Source organism: Microtus pennsylvanicus, chromosome 6 (assembly GCF_037038515.1).
Source record: "Microtus pennsylvanicus isolate mMicPen1 chromosome 6, mMicPen1.hap1, whole genome shotgun sequence".
Taxonomy (NCBI): Eukaryota; Metazoa; Chordata; class Mammalia; order Rodentia; family Cricetidae; genus Microtus; species Microtus pennsylvanicus.
In genome coordinates, this window is record NC_134584.1 from 15,886,908 (window position 1) to 15,908,731 (window position 21,824).

At 44.7% G+C, this 21,824-nt stretch overlaps 1 protein-coding gene and 1 long non-coding RNA gene across 2 annotated transcripts in view; one reads left to right on the forward strand and one right to left on the reverse strand.

Annotated features, from left to right (window-relative positions):
• Window positions 1-322: 322 nt before the first annotated feature.
• On the reverse strand, window positions 323-5,570 carry LOC142852771 (uncharacterized). Its single transcript, XR_012910987.1, has 4 exons — window positions 4,741-5,570; window positions 1,216-1,339; window positions 1,045-1,114; window positions 323-647 (listed from the first exon to the last, which is right to left on the reverse strand). It is a non-coding gene; the product is annotated as an uncharacterized LOC142852771 (long non-coding RNA).
• Window positions 5,571-6,064: 494 nt separating this feature from the next.
• Basp1 (brain abundant membrane attached signal protein 1) overlaps window positions 6,065-21,824 on the forward strand; it is a 47,091-nt gene continuing 31,331 nt past the window's right edge. Inside the window, exon 1 of the mRNA XM_075975831.1 lies at window positions 6,065-6,304. The gene's annotated coding sequence lies outside the window, so the exon portion shown is untranslated. The remainder of the gene's footprint in view (window positions 6,305-21,824) is intronic.

Below are 21,824 nucleotides of genomic sequence, written 5' to 3' on the forward strand. Positions count from 1 at the left end.
TCAGAATGAGGTACATTCTTCATCAAGTGGAGACAGTCAGATACAAGTGAAGTAGAGAGTTGTGGGAGGCATGATGTTAAAAAAGGCAGTGCCAGGAACACCGATGAGAGGAAAGGCTCTTGGCAGATATTCCTGAGTACTGGGTAACTCCCCAGGTTATGTATAGTCTAGTCACTAAATCAGTACATGGGCAGTTACAAAAATTCTTCATTAAACTCAGAATTTTATAACATGGCATTAAAACGTGTCTTAGCTAGGGATACCATTGCTGTGATGAACGAAACACCATGACCAAAAGCAAGTAGAGGAGGAAAGGGTTTATTTGGTGTAGGAGTTCACATCACTGTTCATCATGGAAGGAAATCAGGATAGGACCTCAAACAGGACAGGAGCCAGGAGGCAGGAGCTGATGCAGAGGCCATGAAGGGGAGCTGCTTACCAGCTTTTTCTTTATGGCTTGTCCAGTCTGCTTTCTTAACAGAATCCAGGACCACCACTCCGGAGTGGCACCACCACCGTGCGCTGTGCCCTGTTCTGTCAGCCTCTAATTAAGAAGATTCCTTGCAGACTTGCCCACAGCAACATCTGATGGAAGCGCTTTCTCAGCTTGAGTTCCCTTCTCTCAGATGACTCTAGCTTGTATCAAGCTGACATAGAATTAGACAGCACAGAAAGATAAGTTACCTTAAACCCCACTTCAGAAGTAGCATAAATTCCCAGGGGGACCCACTGTCTGGGGACAAACCCTGCAGACACCCCCACCATTTATCTATAACCTCATTGGGACAATACTATACACATTGCACAGCAATTCCCTTTAAGCACATGAAAGCTTGCTTTGACACCTTTATTTGTGCTTGGTTTTGATGAAAACAATAAAGAAAATGAAACTTAAAAATCTTCCAAGAATACTGACACTCTAGCATGGGGGCCAGGGTTTTCCCACTGCACCATGTTCCCAGGGCACATTCACGCAACTGGCAACTGGCCACTTCATTTCCCCCCTTCACACATTTCCAGTCTGGCTCTCTGGTTTCACATCACCTTATTGATTTGGAGATCAAGTCTTCACCCCGATGTTCATTCAGCTTCATTGGAGTTGGAGCTGCCTGAACTTAAGAGACAAGGGAGTTAGAGAAGCTGCCTGGGATCTTAAGGGGTTCACTGGAAGAGCAGAGGCAGGCAGACGCTGGGACCTACCTGGGCAGTGCTTACTTCTCAAGTGGGCCACGCAGCATCTTTTGATTTGCTTGTAACAGAAGGCTGAGTCCTTGATGTTCTGCTGGCTACTTGATTTTGCATTTGCCAATTTATTCCGGGCACCATTCCTTGCACTGGACTTAAATCAGAATTATTTTCATTAGTTTAACTGAGCAGGAGCTGACTGTGTGTAGAAGTGGGTCCCACTGATGCTGCAGAGGCAGACTTAACCGCTCTCCCACTCCGCAGCCCCCTTTGACAGTCTCAGTAGAGCTAGCAGATGTTCTACAACATTCTTTATGCTGTAATAGTTTATCCTCTAAAGTATTTAAGAGGGAAGGGAGCCCCCAAGTTAGGGACCATTTCCCCACACTAAAGCCCTTACACTTTAATCTCTTGCTTGGTGTCTTATGGCAACAGGCATGCCTTGCCTGGAAGAGCCCTTGTTGGCTGGCAGGCTGACCCCGTGTTCCCTTTGGTTTTATGTGGTTTTTTCATACAAAGTGCTGGTGAATAGAAATCTACTTGGGAACTGAGGGATTTGTGGGGGAATTACGGGGGATGGGAGGGTGTGAGAACTATTCAAGGAGACTCAGGTTGCTTTCGTCTGGAGAAAATTCTGCATCCTGCTAACAATGCCCACACCAGCCAGTTCCTCCCACTTCAAGCCTGGTGCTTCCTCCTAAACAAGGGTCTAGCCAGGTTTCCAGCTATCCTTTTACAAACTTAAAGAGCAGGTAAAATGGGGAGTTGGAGTTAGGCCATTTTCTTTCAGTGACCCAGCCTGTTGTAACAGGGAATGGAATTCAAATTTCTCAGTGGTAATCTTTGACTTTGCTCTTGAAGCAACAGGCCAGATTTCTGTTGTAGTAGACAAAGGATATCTTAAAGAACCAGTAAAGAGAACACTCTACTAGAAGTCCAACCCATGTTAGTCTGTGATGCCCTGAGGAAGACACCACAGTAAAAAAGCAGCTTCTGCTGGGCCCAACATTACCAAAAACAAATAAATTCAAATAAAATTTTAAAAAATTTTGCCTTACCCATATGGGTAGAATATCATACTCAATTTTCAACTAGAGCTTCTCAGCCCTTTCATTGTTATAGTGATTGATATTTTGGGCTGGATAACTGTTGTGGGAGTGTCCCCAGGCCTCTATCAACTAGATGCCAGCTCCGTCTCTCCAACTCTTATGTGACATTGTCAAATGCTATCTGGGAAGCAAGACAATTCATAACACCGATGAAGCCAAGGTTACTCTTTCCTCTGGCCCTGTGAACAGTGAGGCTGGGGTTGGAGAGGGGGAAGAAAAAGGATGAAATAAACCCATATTTTGCTTTGAAGAAAAATCTTAAATGTATTTAGGGGAAAAGAGTATACATTATCCTTTCATGTATAATACTGACTAACTCTTGGCTTGTAATTTGTTGGTGAGATCTGTTAGTCCTGTGGCCGGAATTTAATACTAGTGGAGTGGAATATACTTTGGGTCTCTCTAGTGACACGGACAGGAATAATTCAAAGCCACCTCAGGCAAAGGTGGCTGCACACATATCTTTGTCCTGTTTTCATTTTATTCATCTTGGGAAACGGAGGCTGCTGCCGGGCCTTGGTGGGTGGTGGTGGAGGTAGGACCAGGGAGTCAGCGGTGAGACTGGAAGGTGAGACCAGGTCTGTCAACATAAACCAATGTCAGGGACTCAACAGAGCCATGATTTTAAAAGCTGAATCGACATGGGGTGACTTTTTTTTTTGAAACTGTGACAAAGAGTCCCTTACATTGCAAGCAGTTTTGTTGCAAATCATTTAGCAAAAATAAATAGCTATGGAGCATTTGTCCTCTTGATGAAAACCTTTATAACGTAGGTGAGGGCTTATTGGAACAAGTTATACAGGCAAACAAAATGACTGCAATTCAGGATATAAGCTGTGTAGTCTAGCTTTGTGTTTTTTTTTCTTAAATCCTTCATTCTTTAGAGAAGGAAAACATCCTTTTTCATGGTTGTCATGGTTAATGTTAATTAAATTTGCTGTGAATCATATCCTTAACCCTTTCAGCTCCCACATTCATTTGTCTGTAACATTCACAAGAGGTAGTGCAATGATTTTCTAAAATCCAAAGCTTCCTTTGCTCAAATACTAACTTGCCGAGTGTGTGTATTTTAGAGACGTTTTGAAGGAAACATGCTCTGAGATGGTAGAAGAGTGGCCAAAGATGAAACTAACCCACTCCTCACCATCCTCTTTGCCCCTATTGAATCTCTCCCATCCACGAGTGAATGTGCTCACAGGTGTGGTACTGTGGATTGAAGTCAGGGCCCCCAGCATCCCAGGGAAGTGTTCCATAACTGAGCCACACCCTTGGCCTACTCTCCTTTTCCTTTGTTTATATTTTTTTTCTTATTCAAAACGGGGTGAACAACTAAATCTAATCGGAGACAGCATCAAGGAGACTTGCAATCCTGTTTATCAGTACGAGCTTTTGCCTTCTGTTTCCATGGTAACCAGTGATCTGCAGTCCAGTCACACCTTTAGAAGGCTTGTTTTCTCTCTCCATCCTAAAACCCTAGCCAGAAGCACCAAAGGTGTTGAACAATAATTTTCTTATCTGTTATTTTCAAAAAAATTAAACATGAGGCTACATAAAGGAAGACAATTCCTACAGGCTTATCCTGCAAACACAGTAGAAAGGTCTATTAATTTGAAGATGATCACTGGGATAAAAAGTACCCGAATTCTAAGTGAGGGATGTCACATGGTGTAACACCCACCCACCCCGACTCAGCTCCACATACTACTTAGCTCCTTTAGCAAACAGTAACTATCATACATTATAAACATTCATCTCATTAACAGAGTGAAACAGAGGCTTGCTTTAAGAACTTTAAAAATGACTAATCGACTGGCTTTCATTCTGGTATGGATTTTTGCCTCCAGAGGACATTTGGCCATATCTGGAAACAGTTTTGGTTGTCATAATTGGTTCTGGTGTGGGAGCCACAGCACCCCAAATAGGTCTAGCGTCATAGGTAGTATACTGACATAAGAGAAAGAAATGCTCAATTGAATAAATCTCATTTGGGATCTGATTTCCTGTTCTTGTACTGTTTGATTTCTTAATTAGTTTAAGCAGGGGGAAGATGGGAGGGGGAGAGGAGAGAGGTTGAAAGAAAGATCTATCTATCATCTATCTTATCTATTATCTATCTATCTATCTATCTATCTATCTATCTATCTATCTATCTATCTATCTATCTATCTATCTACCTATCATCTATTGAGATAGAGGGAAGGAGGGAAGGGGGCTGGGGATGAGGAAGAGAGGGAGGAGAAGGGGAAGAATAGGAGGAGGAGGGGGAGCAGGAGGAGGTGGTGGAGGAGAATCAGCCACCACAAAATATTTTCACCTTTTCCCCATCACTCTTTGATTAAGATCTGACACTTCTATTGCCACTTTTATTAAGGTTCTATTATTTATTTTTTCTGTCAAGGAAGACTTAACTTTCCTAGGTGAGATGCTGACAGAAGCAGGAGCTTACCTTTGGCGTTTGTCTCTCTAAATATGATTATGTTTTGCCATCGCGACCGTGGAGAACAAGGTCCTTCTGAATTCGTGCTCCTCTCAGGAGGGTAGATCCAGCCAAGAGAACAGCAAGCATTTCCATTGCCCCTCTTCGTTTGGGACGAAGCAGAACAAGCAAGCAATCCTGACACAGCCAGAGGGCGCCAAAGTGCCGCGAACGGTAGTTCCAGGGCTCCATGGCTTTCGGGATGGTAAAATTGGCTTTTGTCTGAAAAGCCTTGGTTCTAAAAGATGTTACCATGTATTATTTTCCAAATTTTAAATTTTATTTTGCATTTTTTGTCAACAGGTAAGCATGGCGAATATATATCTCCTAACCTTGATGGCTATTGTTTATCCCGGGGCTACCCTAAGTGGTCGCCGACCAAGACACGCGGACTTTGCAAGGCTAGCCACAGTCTGGCTCGGTGCGCTTCTGAGTGGCATCTTAAGCAGCCAGAGAACTGGTGACTTCCATGAAAGCACAGACACAAAAAAATCGAAGCCCATTTTCCTAGGGTGCATTTCTTCCTTTCTTCCTCTCCGAAGTCGGGAGAACATCCCCCCCGAGGGGCGGTGCCGCCCACCCCTCCACCCGGACCTGGATTCTGGGCGGTGGTGTCATGCAAAGCTGCAGCCTCCTGGTTGACCCCGAGGGTTAGCATCTGCCTGGAGACGCCCCAGATATGCTTGCCTTGGGGGTACACTCTAAAAACCCGAGCACATCTGTCTTGATGGTTTCAAGGGAAGCATCGCGTCTCCCCCAATCTCACTGCCTACGTGATAGCAGAATCTCAGCCCGACGTCTGGAGCTGGGCGGACTGGGGAGCAGAGAAAGCTGGCTGCGGTGGGGGCGTAGTTCATCAGCCCCTTAAGTCTGAGCCAGAGCCTGAGCTACTTATTCAGTGCTTTCAAATAAAATGTGTGTGAGACACAGAGAAGAAATCTACAGACAGTACCTCCGTGGGTGGGAGGATGGAGGGGCGTGCAAGATGGGGATAGGAGGGGGGACTAACAGAAACTGTTGGGGAGGCAGGCAAGGCACAGGGCTGGAGGGGAGGGATCTGGATGAGGGTAGCAGAGGGTGGGGGTGACTGTGAGGGTGTGGCGACTGGGGGGCGCTGGGTCGCGGGGCGTCTCGGGACACAGGGGCTACAGGAGGAGAGAAGTTGGGGACCCCCGGGTAGCGGGGCGCTAAAGGAGCTGGTTTGGCGCGGGCCAGGAGCTGAGGGGCGGGCGCGAGGCGGGCGGGGTCGGCGAGCGGAGGAGCTGGGCGGGCGGACGCGCGGGGGGAGGGCGCTGGGCAGGAAGGGGAGGGGGAGCGAGCGAGAAATGCAGAGGCTGCAGCGGCGGCGGCAGTAGCGGCAGCGGCGACGGCGGCGGCGGCAGCGCTCCAACTCGCTCCACGCTCCGGGCTCCGCCGTCGAGCCGGGAGAGAGTCTTTGCCGAGCAGCCAGGCACCGGGCCGGACGACACCAGCCACCCCGGCCCCTTGGAGGCTCCGCGCTCACCCAGGGCCGGCACAGGCACCCAAAGCCTAGGTAAGGAGGCGCGCCGTGGATCCCTAACGCAGCGGACTCATGGCCATCGATTCCCCAGGGCCCCGCCCCACCCTGAAGCCCAGGGTTCTCCATGGGTGCAGCTGGGTGCGGCCGGGAGTAGACACAGTGGGCGTGGGGCTTCTCTATGTGGGCTCTATCGTACTGGGGGATCCAGGGTGATGCTATCCCCCCAGGTGGACAGCTTCGGCCTTTCATAGGGTGGGGAGCTTGAGGCGGGTGGTGGCGATGCTGATGAACCGAGTTAGGAAGGGAGGGAATGGAGGGTGAGAAGCTGCTGATGACCGGGAAATACCTAGTGCGAAACCCTTTAAACCCATCGAATCCGCCAGACACCGTTTTGTGGGCTGAACCCAGCCTTCTGTCATCGGAACCCGCACAGCCACGGAGAAAGCCCTCCGTGTGAGGGGCGCAGCAGCAGAAGATGGAGTGTGGGGGTGGGGTGGGGAGAGAGAAAGAAGACACGGAATCTGGTCCGATCAGAAGGGGCGGGGGTTGGCTTGGCCCGCGGGACTCTTGGATCTTGGTTTGGGGTAACCGAGGAACACGAGGTTCAGAAGGCGGTGTGCACGTCCGGGGCAGATCAAAGCCCCAAGCCGGTCTGCGGCTGAGCTGTTTTCCCACTAACCTGTGGACATCTCCAGCATTTTCTTTTTTGAGCCTTGCGCTCTGAGAACGCGCCGTGAGCCTCCACCGCCGCCCCAGCCTAGGGGGTGTGGGCTTGAACCTGACAGCGCGCAGCCCCAACGGGCTCAACCCTGCTGCAAGCCAAGATTTCTGTAGATTTTTGCCCGTAGCTCAAAGGCTACAACCCAACGTCTGTTTCCCGCTTCCCCTCACCATTAAAAAAAAAATTATTGCAGAATGCCTGGATCCGAGGCACACAATGCGTGGCTGGGGACCGCATTCTTTTCATGAATATTCATCGAACTCTTGGCCCTGTTCCTAATCTGCTTCCCCCGAGACATTTCCGCCTTGAGACGAACTCGGTGGACGGCCTCTGCCCCAGTGATTTTTCACTCTGTGGAAAGGAGCACAACGCACATGGGTGCAATTTCAGTGTTTTGTACGGGGGTTAACACACCTCTGTCTTAGCCAATACCGCTGGCTACTTGCGTGGCGGGGTTAAAATGAAACACACGTATTAAAGGGGCTGCTGATGGGGTGTGGATTAACCTCCACCCTTGGGAACCCAGCAAAGGCTCACAGACCTCCAGTACTGCGGGCAAAATGAATGAATCGGGACTGTAATTACCTATTCCTTTGTCTTGGCCTCGCGCATGCGCCAGAGAGCAGGGTGTGGAGGGCCAGGCAGCCCCATCTGATCTCCCCATCATCCATCCACCCACTCCCCTCCAGAGGCCAGGAACAAAGGCGTTTGCCCTAAATGTTTCATGAAACCCTTGGACACAAATGACACCCCCTCCCGGCCCCCGTCGTGGTGATGTGCGTGCTTCTTCCCCCTCCCCCAGGCCAATCTTACTTATTCTATCAGATTTAAGTTAACTTCCTCCCCCGATATTTATCATCCTTCTCAGCGAGGGAAATTGTGGATTTATTTTATTTTTTAACGCACACCGCTTTTTTTCTTTCTAGAACTGTCCATTGTTCTTTCTGTTCTAATGTATCTCACTGCAGGGATGATGACTTTCTTCGTTTGCATCAATTAACTGTTTGCCTGACAGCCCTTTATTGCGGGTCATTTGACCAAGGAACATTAGTCTCAGACCAGCGATGGTGTTGCCCCTGGTAACACCACCTGGGACAGATTAAGACATCTTGGCATTTAAACGAACAAGATGGCCTACAGAAGCCAGCATGAGAAAATGGTTACCTTTTCAGCAGCCTAAGCCTTTCCCGAATTCTCTTGATTCCTACTTTATTGTTTCATTAAGGATCCCAAGAGGCAAACCCCCACAGAGGTGGGGAGGAAGATGGGAGCTGGGGTTGCTGGGAAGAAGATGGCGAAACACCAAGTTCATAATGCTCCCCCCACCCCATCCACAGAAGCCATGACAGTCCTTTGATGGCAGATTTTCTTTCAAATGATATATTTCCCAATTTATGGACCTTCAGTTTTTTTTAAAAGGGGAGATGCTGGTTTACCTTTGTTATTCAAAATATTACTGACTGTATGAATCAGATAGGAGCCCAAAGCTCTGTTTCTGCCATGGCGGGTTGTGTTTCAAAGGTTTTCATGCTAAAGGATTTCCAGCATGTCCCTGCTGGAATAACACGTGGCAGAAAACGGCAATCCTCCCTTTTGTTCCTTAAAGGACCAAAGATACCCTCAATATTGATCACATTTACTATATCCCAGCTTATAAATTGGTAGGGTGAGTGTCTGGCCACCTCTTAAGTGGCAGGGATTTTATTCTCTCTGATCCTTAGCGATGAGCTTTGTGTATTTAGAGTTCTGTTTTCTTCTGTATGAATAATTCATTGGGTGATATAATTTAGAGGGCTATCTATACTTAAATAAAATGGGGGAGAGTGCTGGATTATAGTCCAAAATCAATAGTTTTCAAATCAGTGAGCTTTAGGTTTTTAAACAAAATAATCTTAAAATCAATTAAAAATATTATGTCAGTTTTTGTTCCTTTAGCCAGCTTTCTTGCCAAACATTAGCAGGTGGAGAAAGGGAACTCTTTCAAATCCTGCTATATTGTACCAGCATATTGACTATCTGGACAGTGGCATGTGTGTTTCTGAGCTGGTGTTCAAGCTCTCTGTGGTTTAGGAAATGCATCTCCTCCATTACCTTAATTTAAATATTCAGTTGAAGAACCCTTAGCTTTCGGCTCCCTGTGCTTGGAGGCCTGTTCATAATCCTCCTGGATTTGCCAGAACAAATCTCATTATGGGTTTAAATGTATTAATTATGTTTTCTTTATTTTTATTTCCCTTTAACTTCAAGCCATTCTCATTTCATGGTTAAAATAAATGGTGCATGAAATCAGAGAAAAACCTACCTTTTGGGAATATTGTCCATTGTAAAATAGAGGTCTGTGTTGTCCATGGTAGTTTTGTAAAACATTGCACAACATAACCATTCTTCAAACAACTCAAGTAACATGTATTTACACACGCACACACTTAAATGTATACATACATATTTATAGGTATGCACTATAAAATCTTATTAATGACAATACTAAATGAAGTGGTGTAGAATGTCATTTTTCAGTGGTTTTATATTGGTCTTTGAAAAACAATTCATTTCTGTCTTTATAAATACATATTCGAAAGGGGAAGTCTTAGTAGTCTACAAACACACTCCTTACCAATATCTCTAAAATTGCATTGAGATTAGCTAAGATGTTTCTTTTTAGGCCTCAAACTCACTGTAACCACCCTTATACTTTAAAAGCTGGAGCAAACATTACCAAATAAAGGATTTGTACACGTTTTTTGGTCTTATTTTTGTGCTCTCTTATAAAATTTTGATTTTCAAGAGCTGTCCAAAAAAGTTTTGAGAATGATATCAAAGCAGGTGTGCTGGTGTCTGGTTCTTTGGATTTGCATAGACCTTTACTGGTGTGAGCAGGTTCCACCTTCTGTTCTTCATGATGAAGGTCTTAGCTGGTAACTTAGGTAGATGCCAAAGATATCCTCCGAGTCCACTGACAAGTTGGCCTTCTCCAGGACAGACACAGTTTTCTCTCAGCTCAATCCTTTCCAACTCGCTCTCTCCCAAGACTTGACCTAATTCAGTGAGCATGAGATTTATTCTTTGGAACTCAGAGTTGCTGACAGAATTTAAAGATAAAATAATGTGTTTTTGGGGAAATTTGCTGGGGGTTTATCCTGAGGTTTCATGAAGAGAAACTGGGCATGGAGGATCTTTAGACAGTGACTTGTCTACTTTGGGCAAATGACATCACATCTTGGTGAATTTCCCCATTTTTTTTAGTTGTAAAATAAATATATTAATGCTCATTTTAAGGCTATGATAAGGATTACACATGCCTGTGAATGACTAATCATAGTGACTGGCTCTTGAGGGTTCCTTAATCTCCCTATTGATGACGTTTGATGTACTAAATGGAACTGACATTACTCAACAGTTTCTACTGTGTTGAGCTGCGTTTCTGTCCCAGGCTGCAGATGAAGAGCTGAGTACTTAGCAGCTGCAGATGAAGAGCTGAGTACTTAGCAACATTTAGCCAGAAACAGCCTATTTCAATATGAAAGGACCCAGACATCGCATATATATATATATAATACACATATGTAGATGCTATATGCATATGTGTGATGTATGTATATAATTTGATATTCTATGGGCACTGTGTGAATTTGCTCCAAAATGGGTTGCATGGTCTCAGGCTGCCCCCTTGTGTTCCCAGGGCTGCTTATGAAAATCAAGAGGGCATTTAAGTTGTTTTGAGAATCTATAGACACCCCGGTAGTTCCTCAAAAACCACAACCATTACTAGTCTTCTGAAGCAGAGCCGCTGTTATATGCCAGTCCCTCTGTAGCTAGCAAGACAGATGTGCAGGTAAATGTCACATGGGAAGGTTGCGTGGTGAAGCCTTTGAAAGCAGAGTACCAGTAATGTTGTCACTGGGGTGCAGATCAGTTTTATTCTGAGGAGACACACATGCAGGAACTGGTAGGGGTTAAACAGCACTCCCTCTTTCCCCCTGGGAGTTAGGCATGGGGTGAAAGAAGAGGCAGAGAGAGCCCCTGGTGGCTTTTCCCTCTGTGCCTGGAGGATTTAAGTACCAATCTAAGGAAACACATAGAGAATTCTGAGCAGCCTAGGCACTTGGTGCACAGAGGGCAGGACTGAGAAGAGTCTGGGAAGACTTTCCTGAAAGCTTTGGAGATTTGGAAATAGATCCTGTTCTTGAGCACAACAGGGCACTCGAGCATAAGAAAATGCTTCAGGATGGTGTAGGAATGTGGGGTTGAGTGGAGAAGGCCAAACCCTCTGTGTGGTGTTTTCTCCTCGTCACTTAAAAGCATTTTATGAACTTTTCATGAATGAAAACTCACTTTGGATAAGAGAGGAGAGGAGCTGCACTTGAGTGGCTCTTTGAGTGGCCCTTTGAGGGGCAGCAACAGTTTGGGCATTGTATATGGAATATGGTATTTAGGGGTGATGTTTTCTATAGGTTGGTGTCATTGGGGTTGTGGTCACCTTCATAGAATCCTGCCTCAGGTGCCTCAGGCACTGCTAGCTAGGTGAACTTTAGCAAACCACTCAGCTTTGGTGTGCCTGACACTCATTTTGAAAGTGGAGATTGGAATACGGAGTTATTATAAGGATGAAAGAAAATCATCAAGTTAGGACAATGGCCCATCCAGCCTCGGTTTGCCTTTTGAATCCCCATTCACTCTGAAGTGGTGAACAGACCCATTTCTCTTCCTTCCTCCTCTGGGTCAGTAGCTAGTCACATACTTCTTCAGATGAAGTCAATGTTACATGCCAGGCCCATGAGAATGACTTGGGAAGTGTTTGGAAGAACTTAAGAACCAATGGCTAAAAACCAAAGAGACAGACAAACCCAAAACAAAACAAAATAAACAGAAATTCATAGCTATAGTTCTTTGAGTATGCTGACAGGACTCTTCCTAGTTCCAGGATGTCATTATGTTGTGATGACGCATATCATAATTGAATTTTAATCCCTTCAGACTAATGGCAATATGCATTTCACCTGGAAATAAATGGAAAGTAGAAATTCAAATAGTGTTCCTAAGATCTACGGCTTTTAGTCCTTTTTCATTCATCAGTGCTAATTGGCCAAATTATCTTAGGGGATGCCAACTCTCAAAACTAAATAATTCTTACCATGCTAATATCCCTCCATATTCACCTAAAGTGAGTGATACTAAATTTCCCAATGAAAAGTGATCTACTGAACAGTTTCATTATTCAAGAAGCAGATACAGTTAGGGCCTATTGACTAGAAATGCCTTTGTCATTGTGTCTAGAGGCTAATGTCCTTAAGTAGGGGAAGTAAGCAGTACACCTGTTTCCAGTTGTGCAATTAGGGTTGCCTTGTTAGAATTAATTCACTATTCATGCCTGTGAACGACTAATACTCATTCACGCAGGATATGCATATAGAAACTCCCTGGCTCCTTCTAGTTACTATCCAACTCTCTTTGTAAATGCTTGCTCATTGGAGTAGAAGGTTGGAAGGCTCATTACTGAAATACTTATCCTGGAACTTAGAGAAGTCAGTGGTGTGCCCAACGTGCCACGAGCTGGTTAGTGGCTAGGGGGGAAGCCAGGTTATTTCCCAATAGAGATGTCATTTCTGCTATTCCATCCAACTGAGAGAGAGCGAGGCGGGGAAAAATCTAAATGTCCAGTTGGGTTACTCATATTCACGGCCTGAAACTGACAACAAATTTCATACTGTTTCTTTCGCCTGTTACTATTGTTTGACAGTTCCTGTAATTCTCACCACTTCTATATAAAGGGCCTCTTTCACCTTTATTACAGCACACTTGCCCACATGGGGAACTGTTTGGAAACTACCTGCTATTCCTCTATCTCCACGTCATCTGTCTCCTGTCTCCTTTAGTTTACTTGTCTCTACTTCTTATATTCCAGGCGTATGCTTCCCGTCTTATTCCAGAGACTATAAAGACTATCTGGCATGCATCAAAATGAAATGACTCTCCTTATTTATTTGGTTTGTAGAGACATGTCCTGGAACTCACTTGGTAGACCAGGATGGCCTCAAACTCACCGAGATCTGCCTGCCTCTGCCCCCCAAGTGCTGAAATTAAAGTGCACCACCACTGCCTGATTTCAAAATGACTCTTAACACCAGGCTTTGATACTGTGTCTTTCGTTTCTTCCTAAAGTGGACAACCGTTGTAGGGTTAAGCGGTTGTGGATTGGAAGGTTCATGTTTGAGAGGAAAACCATTCTTTGACTAATTTGGAGTCAAAATGATGCAGAAATAGTTCAAGGCCTCTTGGGACATCGAGTGTGTGAGTTTTGTACACAGGTGATGGATGCCCACAGTGTTCGTGCCCATGACTGGTGTCGTCTGGCTTGCAAGTTCCAGGAGACAAGAGGCTTGGTTTTTCTTTAGAATAACAAGTTATACTATTTGAGCTGATTCAGGGATTTGAAAGGGCTATGGCATTCTGAAGTAGTCTGTTATATAAGGAGTTTAATATGGAGTTTAATATTGGAATGTTTGGAATTGTTTTTAAGCAAGTTTTGTTTACATGTATTTAGATTTGAACAAACTATTAAGTTTAGATTTAGGTAGGAAACCTATAAGTTCACGTTTACAACCGTCTAGAAGTTTGTGTGACTGGCACTTTGAGGAATTTGTATTTTCCCAGAGAAACCTGCTATCTGAATGTGACTTCACAGCTTTCGGAATGCCTCGGTGCTTTTAATAATTACTCATGCGTTCCCAGAAGTCAACGTATTCATAGTGTAAACTGAAATTAAAGTTTTATCCTCAGCTGATGAAGGAACAGGTATACAAGAAAAGCTGGTCTGACTGAAGTGGGTACTGGGAACTTTCTAGATTGCCTGGCAGAGTGGCTATGAAAAGGTGCACAGCTAGTTCCCATTGGTGGCCTGGTCAAGACACTGTCACTGCAGACTAAGACAAGAGGAGAGTAAAATACTCACGGATTCTTTTCAGGGGAGTTAGTGGATCAGACGGGAAAGCCATGGTGCCCTGTTTCTATCTTTAGAGATACAGTGAATGAAGTTCTGGTGGGATTATTGAGTCTGTGAAGAGGGCTTCCATAGCCTAGGCCATCTGAGGTTGCTTCAGAGACAGAGAGTGGTGTGGGCGTGTTTGCTGTCTTTGACCTTTACAGATGTCCCCAGCTGTTTCAACAGGGAAAACGGTTTCAGCATTCTGTCTTTCCAAATATGATTGGAAAGAAGGAAAAGAGGGAGAAAGCTGTGACTTATCAGTGCATGGGTGCCTCATGCCTTTGTCCTGTAGTCCATGGAGAGGGTGGGGTCAAGTCGGGCTACTGTTGGATGTTTGCTAAAGACATTAATGTGATCAACTAAGGTTTCTTGGAATTGCATGACTCCTGTTCCCAAGGACAATGGAAAGAAACTTGTTTAACAATTGGTGCTTGCAGTAGTTCCTGGAGTTTTTCACCACACAACCTTAGGTAAACATGACGAGTAGAACCCTATTGACCAGGGTTATGGTGGTATCAGGGCTTCCTCAGTAGCCCTGCTGATCTTTTGTTGACACTCCAAGCTCTAACTTCCTGGGGTTCACTCAGTTGGACTTTAGAGACTTGGTGATTGGTTTCTCAACAAACAGGAGCGTTGTTCATCAGGTTGAGGGTGGTCTCCAGGGTGCAGGTTCCTTCTGATGTACAACAGATTGTTATCTCGGTTTCTTCCTGCAGTGGCATGACTGACCAGTGAGAAACCTCATGGAAGGTTTGGTATTCCTTTCCTTGATGGAGGAACCAAAGGCAGAAAAAGAAAAGCATTACTAGCTCTCTTAGCCCAGCTCTGCTGTTCTGACTGCTTCTGTTGCTGCCATCCAGAGAGCTTGCTTTGAAGTCCTCTGCACTGAAGTCTTGAGTGGGCAGGGTCTGGGTGAACTCAACTGACTATGGTACAGAGAAGGAAGGGTACAGATGCCATGGGAGCCTAGCAATTGATAAGGTAAGGCAGGGCCATCTCCCAATAAAAAAAAGGAATTCCGCTGATGCTCCTTAAGGTTATGTCCAGCTGACTACCCCTCTGAAGGCAGAGACTTTAAGGAAAAGACAATGGAACAAGAACACAATACATGCTAAAGTCACTTTGTTACTGTTGAAACATTAAGGCTGTCAACAGAGTTCATTCTTTCACTGTATCCTTCCTTGTTTCTAGCTACAAATACTGTGTTAAGGAGAAAAGGAAAGTACAGATGAGGCATGGCTTGAGACAATGGACTAAGGCTACTGGCATTTCTCAGCAGGAAGAGGTGGGATTTGGTAGATCTGCATTCTCTATTGATTCCCCTTGGCTAGGCACTCCATCACAGGGTCTTTGCCATCTCTACAGTGAGCTCGCCAAGCCCAGACTCTTAAGAATAGCACAGGAGTCCACAGTGATGCACCCCCACCCTCACCCCCCAATGTGAGCAGCTCTTTGCAGGGGGAGTGAAAGCAGAGATGGTTTTGAGTTGGGATGATTTCTACTGAAGGAAGGTGTGAGCAGGAAGAGGTATGTCATTCAAGAGATGCCCCCAGGGTATTAAGACAGTAGTTCATATGAGGAGCACACACATGGCAAGCCAGCATGCCCTGGCGTGTCAGCCACAGTTTGCTTAGTTTACCGTTTACCGAGTAGAGGAAACAGCCGATGATGAGAACAGTGTTCAGGAGTCCTAGCCTACACAGGCCAGTGTGACATTTAACTGGCTGCAATGTCTTTCCATGAGCCTTTCTGATAACGCATTTATCTGCCCCTGCAGCCGATCCCACAGAGCAGCAGGGTTTCTCTGTAAATGGAGATGTTGGTCAAAAGCCTTTGGCAAAAAGGGAAATGACTGAACATGAGAGAAGCCTGAACCGGGTACTTTTGCAGCCGTCTTTCTGAAGGGGGAAGAAGGGAAAGCCATTCTGCCCTGCTTCTAGAAGTGTCTGGATTTCCCTAATATGGGCAGGCTTTCTCATAAGAACAATATAGGACGCAAAACTAGATCGTTGGATGCCAGCAGCTGTGATTTCCAGGATCCAAGCATCACTATCGACTCTTCTTAGTGTCTACATGGAACGAAAGGGGACTAGTGTGAAGGAGGGAAAGGGGTGCTGCAGGGAGGGGAGGGAGGGTGGGAAGACTCATACGAGGAAAGTCACTCTCAATGTAGTGTGCTTCAGCAGCCAGTACAAAGCTTCACAGATGGGGTCACTTCACTAGCAAAAGTTCTTTCCCTATGCTTCTTGGAGAGACTCATACGAGGAAAGTTACTCTCAATGTAGTGTGCTTCAGCAGCCAGTACAAAGCTTCACAGATGGGGTCACTTCACTAGCAAAAGTTCTTTCCCTATGCTTCTTGGAGATTGGTGTCCGAGATCAAGGAGCTGGCGGAGTTGGTTTCCTCTGAGGTTCCTCGATTGGCTTCTTTATGGTCACTTTCAGTGGGCTTGTGTTACTTTTCTCACTGCTGTGATAAAAAAAAATAGCCGATAAAAATAACCTGCAGGAGATAGTTTCAGGGGGTACAGTGGGTTGCAACTGGAGAATCATGGTGGCGGAGGCCTGAGGCAGCTGCTCCCATGGCATCTACTCTTAGGATGGGTGCTAGGGTGCAGCTCACATTCTCCTCTTTAGTAACCTGACTTCTATTCTGTTGAGTGAACAGTGTCACTCACCTCCCAGGGTGGGTCTCACCTCAGTGACATATATCTGGAAATACTCTTATAGACACACCTAGAGATGTTTCCATGGTGATTCTAAAGACAGTCAAACTGATGAAGATTAATCATCATAGACTGTGCACATCACTACTGTCTTTCTGGATGTCCCAATTTTACTTTCTTGTAAGGACACAGGCCAGGCTAAATTATGTTCCCCCTTACCAGCTTCAGTATTCATTGAATTACCCCGTGATGGGCCTGTTTGCCATGTACAGTCACATCGAGAACACCAGAAGGTACGGCTTCAACTTAGTAATTTTAGGGGTGCATAGTTCAGCTAATGACAGTTCCTAATTGATCTCAAAAAAGATGGTTTTCTGTGGAACTCATTGGAAGCTCATAGTCTCAAGAAGGAGCAAGGGCACTCAACACAGCTAGAGCCGTGGTTGAATCTTCATGAAGCTATAGGAGCCAAGCATTCACCAAACAGGATGAAGGGAAATGAACTTTCCTGAGATTCTCATCACTAGGGAAAGCTGGTGCAGGGTTTAGGGACATGTTCCTAGACTCTGCTGGGCAAGGATGGTAAGTGGCGGGTCTAGACATACTCTTGCAGGGAGGGGATCATTTTGGAAGATGTGGACTCTAGCTAAAGCAGTCATCAGAGAAACCTGGGATTCTTTGGAAGGCTTCAGATAGGACAGGGATATGGTTGTCCATGTCAGAAACCATGTGTGCCCTTTGATGACTACACAAACTGAGACTAATAAAATTTGGGGCCTTTCCATGTAACAAAACAAGTAGTGATACAGAAGGGGTTTTTTTCTGAGGGGCATTCTCAGCACGTGCAGAGGCAGGCGTGTCTGCTCTTACCACTTGCTCTTTTTAGAAGAGCAGTGTACAGTTGTAGAGAGGATTTCTCAAGTGAATCAGCCATTAGTTTCTTGTTCTCCATCTCAAGTCACGCCAGGTAGCTTATCTATAGCAATGCAAATATGACCTCATCAGCCCACTGTGAAACTGAAGGTGACATTTTAATTTTACTGCGGGGAATAAACAAGCCCAGATCCCTAACCTAATTCCAAGGCGAAGTCTAGTGAGTGTCTTTTATAAGAAGTTCATGGGTAGATTATCTCCTGTAGAAGATGTGATGGAATTATTTTAGAATTTCAACATTTTAAACCTATGCAGTGTCTATTTTCAGACTATCATCGATGGTCCTCTTTAAGTACACACTTTCTTAAGTGAATCTTCTTCCATTCAGGCCTAAAAGCTGCCATTCCTTCTAAGGCCGATCTTGGGTACCAAAGCACCATGGCCTCTCACATCTGCCCACTGTTGTATGTCTGAGCCACGGCTGGTGTGGGGTGTCCATTCTGTTGCAGGACCACAGCTCAGATGTTTGCTTTCCAATCTGACATTGCTTCACCCCATGCTTGCAATGATGTCTCAGATAAAACACAGACACCTTTGGCTAATCTGTAAGGTCCTGAACGTTCACCTTCCGACTCCTTTCATATGCACTGCCGTCCACCCTCAGTGGCCTGGCTACAATGCCAGCTGAAGTTCTTATCATGCCCCCAGCTCATCCCTACTGTTTCTTCTGCATGGAATATTCTTTCCACAACTGTCAAAATCACATCAAGCAAAGGGCACAGGTTAAATGACACTTTCACAAAGATATACATACCTACACCTCAAAGCATGGTGGGCATCTTTGTGCTATTTGCTGTCTTTCTTCCTCTAGATTAAATACCCAGGAGGCAGGAAGGTGCCATTCTTATTAACCCTTACAGTATGGATTTGACACATCCCAAGAACTCTGTGTTTGTCCAACGTACAGTGGATTCATGTCAGGCACATGTCTCCTGCCAAGTGCCCACAGTAGCTGAGATGACATCCATGTAGGACACTAAGTTTCACCTCATCAGTTGTGCTTGCTATGAAGATGAATAGCTGATGAACTGCAATTAGTGTAATTATTCTGTTTCCAGGCAGTAACCTCAGTAGTAATTGTCCTAAACCCCGAGACACTACAAGTCATTAGTGCTGATGGCTCATGCATCTGAGCTTCCTCCTAAGGTAGGGTCTCACATGGAGAAGAAAACTGCTATCTGTGGGAAACAAGTAATAGTGCATCGTGGGAACTTTGCACAACACAGCCCAGTGAGTGGCAGCTGGGGCAGAGTGCAGTGGACATTGCTTGTCTGTTCTTCCAAGTCGTGAGTGCCATTCATTTGCTTTGGCTCAATCAGTACTGAGCAATTTAACTGGCCTTTGAGTAGTTGGGAGGTTACGCCTGCCAATGAGCATGGGATCTGAGATTGTCTCACATTAGTCTGTCCCGAACCTACTAAGGGGGCAGTGAATTCTTCCCTCGCTCCACGCTAGGACTGCTTGCTCTAAATTGTGAGTTCTTTGGGGTCAGGACTTTGCCAGCTTTGTGTTTTTAAAACTGTGGCATGACATTGATTTCTGAAGTAATTTCTGGTTGAAGAAGAACAGTGTTTTGCTTCGGTGAATGTGCCATTTCTAGGGATGCTCTTTACGCACACGCTACCTCCTCTCTTGAAACAATTCAATTGGTTCTCCTGTACATACTAAGACTCTAGTTATACTTGATGTAATTGTAGGGTTGGGGTATGAGATGGTCTCATCCTTTTACATGACTTCTGCAACAAACATTTGATATTTTATTCAATCAACACCCTTTTTTAAAACCGTGTTATCGGAAATAAGTTCAGTTCATATGTGTCTTCCCTTGAGACTCCTTTACCCTCCTCCTTGCCAGTGCCCTCTTCTGTCGCATCTCAGGACACTCTCTGGAGAGAGCTGAAGGAGCCCATGTGGAAAGGGATCAGGCACCTGTGGATCATGGATCATCTGATCGTTATACATTAGATCCTAATGCATAGGGTCAAGTTGGCTCGATTAAACTAACCAATAGAATAAAAAGACAGAGAGAATAGAGAGATAGCGCCTTCTAGTTAATTCTGTTCTATCCTAAGTACAGTTTAGAATCCCCGACTTACCATTCCTTCTCCTGATCCCTCATATACCAAGTTCCATGTGCCATTTGTTGTTGGTTCATATGGGTTCTGTAGTTGGAATGTATAAGGAACAGGAAGGCCATAATATGGTGGTTGAATAGCAACAAGAATGGCCACTGTGGACCACTAAGGGGCTGAAGGCATGATTGGTGCAGATGTTGAGGCTGTGCTGTCTCTGACCTCTTGGAAACCCTGTAGGTGGGCCTCAGTCTCTTGGTAGTATAGCTGATCCCTCTCTCCACTTTGAATATGGGAAGATTGTTCAGTTCCTACTCTGTGAGGTCATTAGGTCAGAAGAACATGGTAATACTTAAACATTTGGGACTTTAAGTAAACATATTTTTTTATGTAGCTAAAAGTTGCAAGTTTTACTTTAGTAATGAATTCCCTTTCCTTATTAAAGAAGAATCACAGTTGTAAAAGGAGTCCATGTATTTCCCAAGTCCTGCCTGGAAATCTATGATGAAGAAATGGTCTCTATTGATTTCAACATGGGGAAATACAAACCGCATTAAAATATTGTGGAATTAATTTTTTATCTGTTGAGGGAGCTGGGAGACACAAGGACTTATTATCTTTTTTTTTATGAGGAACTTACAGGCAAATAAGTAGATAGGCAATTATAGGAGATAAGTATCAGCCTATAGATTCACTAGCCACCACCCCTGGAATAGGCTTTACATCACTCTCTGTCAGTCACTGGCCTAGCCCTTCCTCTTTGGCTGCTGGCTATCTGTAGATCTTAAGTCACGTGAGATAGCCCAAGTTCAATTATCTAACTGAAAGGGTTTAATGTAAAGAGCCCTTTAGGAAATGCAGGGGAATTCTGAATTGATTCCATTTAATTCAAAGGTCTTAACCACTAGAAACAAAAAGACATTTAAGTATCTTAAGTTTCTATTAAAACTTAAACCTTTGGGGGATTAGATACAGAAGGAAAAACCTTCCAAGAGGAGCCAAGGTCAACCCACCCTGAGAGGGATCTTTATCCATGGGCAGTGAGCTACCTGTGACAGCACAGAACACTTGGTTTGGAAAACAGAAAAAGTCATCCTGGTTCCAGCCTTCAAAATCTTAGGAAAAGCTGCCATTCGTTTACAAGATCTTTCAGCTCCTTCCTGTAGAAAAGTTCTTACCGAATCCAAGGAATGAATACTATTTGTCCTTTGTTCTGATTCTAGACAGAAGTGTAGTGGCTAATGCTAAGAATTCCGGTCTGTGGAACGGACACTGGCCTACAAGGACGGAGGGTGTCTATACAAGGGAAGCATTTTATTTGATAAAATATGATCTGAACATGGTCTAAAATGCCAATGTAAGTTTTCTTTTATTATTTTTACCCATAGCTGTTTTCCATAAGTGTACTTCCGTACGTGTCTAGACAGTTGTGTGCTTGACTTCTGCCCTAAAGTGCTGGTTTAATTTGACTCCTGAATAGCTTCAGATTGGACTCTTGGCTATTTATTTATTTATTTATTTATTTATTTATTTATTTATTTATTTATTTTTTTGAGTGTGTGTTAATTTCTCATCAAACTTGAGAAGACGTTAGCAACCAGACTCTTATCGCTGTTCTCTGGCCTTCACATCTACTCCGCTGTCTATTTCCTGTCATCTGGAGTGGATGATTGATTGGCTTTGTAGGGAAACTCCTGGATATCTGACCCTGTCTTTTTGGTCTTTGCTTCCCTAGAACCTCATATAGTACTTGGCCCAGTGTAGTTGTCTCATGTGATCTTTGAGGCGGTTTTGTTATCTTGCTAGAAGAAAAGCAAGGGCGATTTATTATTGCTCTCTTGTTTACACTGGTGGGAATCGTGGACAAATCATCAGTGCTACATAGTTTCATGGCTACTCTGCCCTGAGAGTGTGTCCTCAAAGCTTAGTTTTCATGTCATTGTTGAACTAGTTTAACAATGGGAATGAAAGATTCATCTAATAACACTGATATTTGAGACTCCAATAGTTCACATACAGTGGGTAGAGCATTCTTTTTCTTAGATCCTCATCTCTTTCTTAACACGTCATCTTGATTTATGCAAACCACAGTTCTCTGTGTCAAAGAATCTGCTTATGCTACTGTGTAATCCTTCTGGAATTTAAAAAACCTGGGATGTTTCCGTATACCTTGCAAGATC